At 38.6% G+C, this 9,484-nt stretch overlaps 1 pseudogene; it reads left to right on the forward strand.

The window, feature by feature from the left end:
* Positions 1–8,009: 8,009 nt before the first annotated feature.
* Positions 8,010–8,129, forward strand: LOC129904636 (5S ribosomal RNA; annotated as a pseudogene).
* The last annotated feature ends 1,355 nt before the right edge of the window (positions 8,130–9,484 follow it).

Consider the following 9,484-nt stretch of genomic DNA (forward strand, 5'->3'; position numbering starts at 1 on the left):
ATACCAAAATAGGGTTTCTAGTCTCTATCTTGTAAAACCTTTAACCGTACGAAGAGGGGGATCATGTGGATGAAACTAGAATCTCCAACACCTATTTTAGAATACCTTTAGTCCCTGAAACACAACACCACACACCTGCAGTAGCACACCACAAGCACAACACCTTGCTTTGACTACAATTTAATTATAGCGACTCCAATTTAGTTTGTTTCGAATCGTCAAGCATATTTATGTAATTTTAATATTTACATACACTTATACAATGTGTAACACACTTCATAACAACACCATAAACTCCAAATTGAAGGGAAAGGTCTTACCTTACCTGAAATTGGCCAAAACTCGCCACACTAACCTCGAAAGTTCTTTGTTGTGCTGAAACTTTAGCGGACTGTTTGTATCGCTTCTCCGCTTTCTCGAATTGGAATTTTATGTTATAAAAACTATTATATAACCGTGGGACACCTTAAATAATTAATTCATGGAACGAAAGTCAGTAGCTCACCTCAAGGTGGCCAAACCCGTAGCCTTCCTTTCTTGCCCTTAGCGTTTTTCTCTTTAACTTTCTCCTATCTTTTCCAAGTGTAGGGATGAAGAAATGGTTCCGTAGGCATCATAAAATACATATATACACCTCCACATTGTTGAGTAACACCATAGATAATTAATTCATGGAGGAAAATTGGAACTTACCTTGAAATCTCCAAACCGTGGTTGCCTTCTTTTTCCTCTCTATGTTTCTTTCTTTTCTTGTTCTTTGGCTGAAGTTTTGGCTGAGAACTGAAGTACTTAGTCACAATAAATACATATATAGGTTGTCTTAGGAGGTGAAACATTTCATCCCCATTGGGTGATATGTGTCCAACCCTTATTGGACCAACATAACCATGCAACCACTTAGGGGCTACCACGTGTCCTTAGTGGGGCCCAACCCCAAGTAGGTGGGTCACCTACTTGACCCCAGGAAGGTGGGTCACTTGATGCCATGTGTCACCTTCCTAGGCTGCCATGTGGTGCCTTCTCTTGCTTCCACGTGTCGCCCTCTCTCGCTGCCATGTGTCACTCCCATATACTGCCATGTGTACCTCTCACGTGCTGCCATATGTCAGGTAGGTGCATCACCTACTTAGTCCAAGTAGGTGCATCACTTTCTTACTTCTTATTCGTAGATTCGTAATCTTATCTTACTTTAAGAACCTATGTAATCCTTGTTATGTAAGCTCGGCGTGTACTCTATCTTAAGTATATAAGACATCCGAAGTGATAGCTTACATACGTAAGTCGAGTCCTATGACTCATTACTTGGCCTCCAACTCCTTCTAACTTCTCATGACCCTATTTCCAACCTTCCCTACTATGGGGTATCACATTCTTTCTTCTTTAGAGTTTTTTGATAGTTTCGTAGCTTATGCGGCTCACATGATAACTTCTAAGAAAATTAGGAGGCATTCCGAGCTTAAGAGTGTGGGGTGTAACACCGTGACATGGAGATTGGGAACCCGAAGGATCCCAACCAAGCAAACTTAGAATACATCGTATACATAAGGTAAAAGAAACATGATAAGTTAAGTGAAAGAAATAACTCAAAGATATAAGTCTAAGGGATATAAATAATCAATCACCATCCAAAATGGACTACATCAAAGTAATGTAGAAATATGTCTCTAAGTCTATGCTTGATGGGGGCTTAGGACAAGCTCCTAGCTCACCCAAATTAAAATAGAAAGTCAAAGTAGCAATATGAAAAGAAAGTCATGTCCTCGATAGAATGAGGACTCACTAACTCTTGAGCACTAAAGCAACTCTATCCATGAATAGGATGATTGTGAGTAACAACCGTCCCTATATTATGAGACAATGTAGGAAAAATATGCGTTAGTACATACAAGGTACTAAGTATGTGAGATATGCATGAACAAGTAAAGGAACGTGATCAATATGACATAAGATGCATGATCGATATTGTCATGACCCAACCCCGTAGGCTGTGACTGGGGTCCGACCTGGACCCCCCATATACATAACTATCAGTTGTGGTCAAATTGAACTATAAATATAATAATATCATGTAACAAAGCCCCATTGGGTGATAACATTTTCATAAACCTATAGCCCCTTTCATTTGTATTATAACATGAAAAGGCATGCAAGACGACAAGGCCGCCATAACATAATAACATATACCATACATCATGTAGACCCAACTAAATAAAACTAATATACACGACCCACATATACATGTCTGCAGACCTCTAACAATATCAATGACAACATATGGCAGGACAGGGCCCCCGCCGTACTCCTGAATAATAAAACAATATTATACATCAACGGCCAATACCAAAAAACTAGGCTTCGATACAATGGAGCCTCTTCCAGCTAAGCTAAGCGGGATCCTAAGATGACAGACTCCCAAAACCTATACCTGTACCTACGAGCATGAAACGCATCCCCCCCGAGAAAAGGAGGGTCAGTACGACATATTTATTGAGTATGTAAAATATAACACAATACGACTAGAGGCATATCTGAAATAGAGAAGTAGGGGATAAAATATCAAATTAGAAACCTATACCTAGAAAAGTAAAATCATGCATGCTCAAATTTTCAATATAGTCGGCCCTATCAGGGATCCGGTGAATCATATTTATAGTACCATCACCTCGTTATTACAACATATCATCACATCATCATATATATACATACGTACACGACCCTCTAGTGAGGGCGCGATGAACAATGCAGTGGAATTATGCACGATTACTATTCTCGGCCCAAGCGTGATGAAAGAAGTGTTACAGTATACATGAGTAGACTAGTGAGAAAAAAACACAGTATAAATCATTATCGGAGACTCAATGAAGTCATCAGGTGAATCATCCCTAGAGATCAGGGCAGAAAGTATCTGACATATACCTCTAAATGTCACTAAGGACTAGGTAAAAGGGAGTTTTGGAAATCTTAGACATATACCAGTATGAAATATCTTATAAAAGTCCGAGCGTTGGTTATCTCAGAGCCTTTATTTTTTTACAAAAAAGATCTTAGTCGAATCAATTGTTATACAGTCATATAGAAGACTCGAGGAGTAGGAGTTGAACTACTTTAAAAGTCTTAATATCCAAAAGTGATCAAGAGTCCTGAAGTCATTTTCAAAACCTAAGACTGAAGTTTCCCCGAAGATTTCATCATCCATAGCCTACATCTAAGACATGCCAAAAAGGAAGAGAAAAGATAAGCTTTACATACCTATGTCAAAAACATGCCAAGAGAGAGCTTCACATACCTCTTATGAGTTACTCTTTATCCCATTCGTCTCGTCATCCTTTAAACCTAAGTAACATAAATTCAATATGAGTATTAACAACCCTTGGCTTTCCAGCACCTGAGGCTACACATAAGTATTCATAGAACTCAATCCTTCGCTTGCTTTCTCGACTAGTTTCTTAACTAGTTAAAGAGTTTACGAAAATCGGGCAGCACCTCCCCTATAATGTGCCCTATACGAATTTCCAATTCCACTCCTAATACATACATCAAACCAAAAAAAACCTACAACATATTTTTAAGCATTTCACATCAACAATATACAACATAAACTCCAAACGACTCATTCAGAGCTTTGATACCAAAATAGAGTGTCTAGCCTTTATTTTGTAGAACATTTACTCATACGAAATGAGGGATCGTGTGGATTCAACCAGCAGAACCCATACCCCTTTTAGAACACATTTAGGCCCTGCAACAATGCACCACACCCCTGCAGCAGCACCTCACACGAACAATACTTTACTTCGATGATAATTCAACTTTAACGACTACAATTTGGATTTTCTCCAACACCAAGATTTAAAATCCCATTTTCACGTTTACAGCCACAAAAAAGGCCTATAATACACTCCATAACAACACATAAAGTCCAAATTTAAAGGAGAAACCTTACCTTACCCGAATTTGGCCAAAACTGCCAAATTGCAACTCGGAACTTCTCCAACCGTACTGAAATTCAGCGGGCGGTTGGTGTTACTTCTCCGCTGCCCCAAAGTGAGATTTTATGTTATAAAACACAATTTTATAGACGTGGGACACCTCAATTAATTAATTCACGGAATGAAACTCGGAGGCTTACCTTGGCAGCCCCCAAACCCGTAGCTCCTCTTTTTGCCCTCCAACGTTTTTCTCCTCTTCTTTCTTACTTTTCTAGGCGTAAAGCTGAAGGAATAAATCTGTAGATATAGTAAGATACATATATACATCTCCATGTGGTTGAGGAACACCGTATATAATTAATTCACGGAGGAAAATTGAAAAACTTACCTTTAATTTCTCAAAACCATGGCTGCCTTTCTTTTTGTTCTTTCACGGTTTTCCTTTTCTTTGGCTGCTGAAGTTTTGGCTAAGAACTGAAGTTCTTAGTCACAATACATACATATGTAGGGTGTTTTAGGAGGTGACACGTGTCATCCTCTAAGGGTGACACATTTCCAACCCTTATTGGACCACCGTAACTATGCAACCACTTAGGGGCTTCCACATGGAAGTAGGGTCCACCCCACCCCCAAGCAGGTAGGTGGGTCACCTCCTTGCTTGAGGTGCTGCCACATGTCACTCTCTTATTGGCTGCCTCGTGCCTCTAAGGGTGACACGTGTCCAACACTTATTGGACCACCGTAACTATGCAACCACTTAGGGGCTTCCACATGGCAGTGGGGTCCACCCCACCCCCAAGTAGGAAGGTGGGTCACCTCCTTGCTTGAGGTGCTGCCACATGTCACTCTCTTATTGGCTACCTCATGTCATCTTGTTCCCTTTCTCGTGGGTTCGTAATCTCATCCTATTTTAAGAGCCTATGTAATCCATGCTACGTAAGCTTAGTATGTCCTTAAGTAGCTAAAGTGTATACGACTTCTAAATTAGTAGCTTATGTAGATAAATCAAGTCCTACGACTCATTTCTTGGCCTCCAACCCATTCCGGATTCTCACGACTCTATTTCCAACTTTCCCTCTCACGGGTTATCGCATTCTTCTTTAGTTAGAGTTGTTTGAGGTGTGTGAACAGTGGGGGTCTTATGTCCACTTTCAAGAAGACTAGGAACACATTTCAAGGTTCAAAAGTGTGGGGTGTAACAGATATAATGAACATGAATAAGGCTTAAAGATATTTGAAAGCACAGTAAAACTTATGGTCAATGCATCTTAAAAGATCATAGTAAATCTCTTGTTTTAACATTCAAATTGTGTGGTATAGGACCTTTAACCAACATCTTAAGATCATGTGATCTATAACATGGAATTCTATTTAACTCCAACATCTAGAAGATAGAGGCTACTTGCCAAGGTAGACCCTGTGAGAACAACTTTAACTTTAAGAGCTATATGTGGATCCACTAGCTAGGCCATGAAGAAAACCTACGTGGGAAACGTAGCTTGAGAATTTAGTTTGCTTACTAGGATTTCCTTGGGTAACTAACTATGTTACCAGACTAAACCCCACCTATGACTTTTCTTGGTGCTTAGTCAATATCCCAATGAAATTCATTAAAATATAATCATAAATATTATATGGAAAGATAGTAACTACCTATCAATCCATCTTTATAAAACATACTAAGAGTAGCTCATTAACATTAGTGATTCATATAAATCCATAACTTCGGTAAGAATTATCCTTATCACCATCTTTAAATATGATTGTGTGAGAATTGTACTTATCACACCATAATAACTATCTTGAATCATAATTGATCATCATCATAACTTTCATCGTTAAATCATAATCTCAACTTCATTCATAAAATTTTTCTTTTGAAAACCATTGAACTCATAATCAACTCATGAATATCATCTTTAACTTCATAATCATAATTGGAAATAGTTGTATGCATGGTCATTCATAATTCAACTTAAAATCATATAATTCATGTATAAACATGCTTAGAATAATCATTGATAATAATTTAAAATGAAATTGAAATAGCCCAACGCAATTCATCAAAACTAGGGTTAATAGACAATTGAAAATTTAAGAAAAACTTGAAAAATCCGTGGGACTCCATGGGTGAAAGGAACCCATGGTTCAATTCCCACATAACTTGATTGAAAGTACTTAAAATTGGAGAGGAAACCTTGATAAAATTTGAAACCCTAGATTGAAAGCATTCTTTGATCGTTCCTTACAGAAATTTGAAAAATGATTTAGAATAGAGGAAATTTTGAAGGGATGGGTACTTATAGGATTGAAGTAAGCCATAATTGTGTCTAGTTTCATTGAACCAAACTTTGGGAAAAGACTAGATTACCATTCATTAAACTGGGATTCTTAAACTACAAATCCATCTCTACAACACATCCTTAAGTCTACGACTTGTAGACTTAAAATGTCGTGCAGGTACTGAGTTTTTCTAAGATTTTTTTTGTAACCTCTAAAGTTGTGTCCACGAGTCGTAGTTACAACTCGTCATCATGATTACGAGTTGTCAACTAGACTCATCCCGTAGGTTTGAGAATACTCTGATTTTAGAGTCTTTGAAGTTTGGCTGTAAATCTTTGTTATGACTCGTCAAAGTCTCTACGGGTCGTAGACCTATTCTTCCTGCAGGTCTTGAAAACCTGCAAGTTTGAAGGACCTCTAAAATTTTTATATGAGCCATCCTTGTGGTTCATGTTCTCCTCAGCTTCCCAGGTCATCCTCTTTCTGGTTTTTGTTTTGCCATAGTAGTTTGACGAAAGTCACGTCCTTATTCGCAACCTTCTAATTTGCCATTCTAAGATGGTTATAGGTTATTCCTCGTAGGATTCCATTTTGTGTACATCATCTATGGGACACACTCTAGGTGGATCACCAGTACATTGTGAAGTATCCATATCAGACATATTTGGCGTATAGTTTCATAATCAGGTGGTAAGTTCAACTTACAGGCAATTTTTCCCATATTACAAGTAACTTAATATGGTTCGATGTATTTTGGGATAAGTTTCCTTTTCTTGCCGAATCTTATTACTCCCTTCCTAGGTGACCCTGTCAAGAACACTTAACCATTAATTTGAACTCTGACTATTGATGTTGATTATCTGTATATCACTTCTATCGACTATAGGTTGTTAGTCAATAACTTTCTTAATCATGTCTGGCTTACCAACTTAGTCTTTCTAACATCGACTCAACCCATAGAGGACTTATACGTTACTCCCCACCAGTCTTGTATGGTGTCACCTAGACACTGGAATGGTAGCCATTCTTGTAGACGATCTCAATAAGTGGTAGACGATCGTCCCAGTTACTCCTAAAACCAACCATATAGGTTTGCAATATATCTTTTAGCATTTTATAATATGCTTAGTTTGTTTAGCAGCTCGAGGGAAAATGTGGTACTAACACCTATCTGTGTTCCCAATCTCTTCTTGGACTGATCTCCACACGTTAATCATAATTGAAGTTCCTCTATCTGAGATATTAGCTGGGGAACCCTCACAGAGTCTTACTACCTCCTTGTCCTATAACTTCACTTAGTTTCTGCTGCATAGGTAGTCTTGATTGAAAACAAATGGGCTGATTCATTAGCCTACTCGCAATAACCCGTATAACACCCTACTCTTGAAGAGTATAGAATAGGTGCGTAATGACATTGATAATTTGGGAATCCTTAGCCTCGTATAGTCCTTCTCGACTGAGTAGGTAGCCTTTGATCGAAGGAGCAGGGGCTAATATCGTTAATCCACAGGTAACATTCCCTTTAGAGTCATTTGGCACTGGAGTGTGAAGTGAGTCTTGTAGCCCAGGTCATATTATGGAATCCTCGACCTCGCGTATTACTTCATGCCTTCCGTAAATGACATTAACTGGTACTATATTGAGGGACTGTGGCATTCAAGTGCGTCATTAGTTCATAATTAGCTAATCTTGTTGGTTTTCCTTGGCCCCTTTTTACAATTCCCTTAATGTAACTTATAGTACCCGGGGTACATAATCCCATGTCGTTTCTCCGCCGTTAGTTCAGATTCTTCTACCTTGCGTGATCATACCAGCCCTAACACACTAAATTCCACTAGAATTTCAAAGTTAAGCATGTTGGGGCGAGAGTAATACTGGGATGGGTGACCCCCCCGGGAAGTCTTCGTGTCGCGTTTCATTGTAGTCCTTGCAATAATATGTGGGGCACTCAACTTAGCTCCAAATTTACCTCAGTGTTGTCTCATAAGTCTTTATGTTTTGCCTTGTCCTTTCCTTTATTATCTTGCAACCTGTATTGGGGTAGACTTTTAGTTCCATTATAACCATGTCCCTTTTTGGTCATTTTGATTTAACTTCTCCTATTGTATTCACCCCTCTCTGTATGCACCCATTCATTAGGGTTGGCTACTGAGTAGCGCTAAAGTTCGTTCATATAGTAACCTTTATAGCCGCTTTGAGTTCTGTCTGTCATTAGCTAGCATAATCCCGAAGAAGTTTGGCATATGAGCTCGCCATCCTATAGTAACCAGCTAGTTCGCCCGTCTTACTTAAACCATTTTACACTTTCCTTACCCCAGCTGGTAACACTTTATTATTGTTATCTCATGTCTTCCTTTACCTTTATGAAACTGTGAGAAGGTGCTCAACTTAACCTGAGAAATATCCTAGCATCGTCTCACTAGGTCTCACCTTGTCGCACTTCTTTCCTTTCCCCTATTCACTCTGTGTTCTTCTCATTTTCTACCACAAGAGGCTTTCTATTCTTTTGTCCTTGTTTATACATCTATTGTAACATCATTTGCGACCAACTTTATAGCTAATATTTTGGCTTTTGGTCTAGCATGCTATCATTATCTTTTGTAGTATCCCTTGTGTTATTTGATATCCTTTCATTGCTATATTCTTTTACTTTTATACGCACACATCTTCTAGTGCTACACCGTTCAGGGTCTCATCAAAACTTCTTAACACTGTCTTGCATACCATTCAGACTTCTATCCAATTACTTATGGCTTTCATATCTTTCTAGCTTTGTTCAGCAAGGGATCTTATTGAAGTTTAACCATCCATCTCAAGCATGTTGTCATATCAATTTCCTCCATCTTACCCTTGTAGTTCTCTCACTTATTTCCCCCTTTAGAGGATACTTATACCTTTATCCGCTTATACCTTGCTCTATAACTCTATGCCCAGTTTCAAATTCATCCAGTCTCCTTCCTCAGTTTACTTGGTACTGTATCATGTCCCCGTCCATCTGCATTTTTTTTGCCAACCTAATTATCCATGTACGGAACTTTGGCTAAATTATGAAGCATCGAGAAACCTTTTCATACATAGTGCGACACCTCATCTATTAATCTGTACTTGAGTAATGGGACCCATGGAACAACTCATCCGAGGCCACATTCTAGTTATCTTTATAAAAGGTTAATATACACTTGTAGCCATTCTAAATTTTCTTTTAACTAGGCAACATTTGTATTCTGGCATTCATTGTCCCATGTTCTCTTGGAGTAGTGTCTTTCTCAACC

This window comes from Solanum dulcamara, chromosome 1 (assembly GCF_947179165.1).
Source record: "Solanum dulcamara chromosome 1, daSolDulc1.2, whole genome shotgun sequence".
In the NCBI taxonomy this organism is placed as follows: Eukaryota; Viridiplantae; Streptophyta; class Magnoliopsida; order Solanales; family Solanaceae; genus Solanum; species Solanum dulcamara.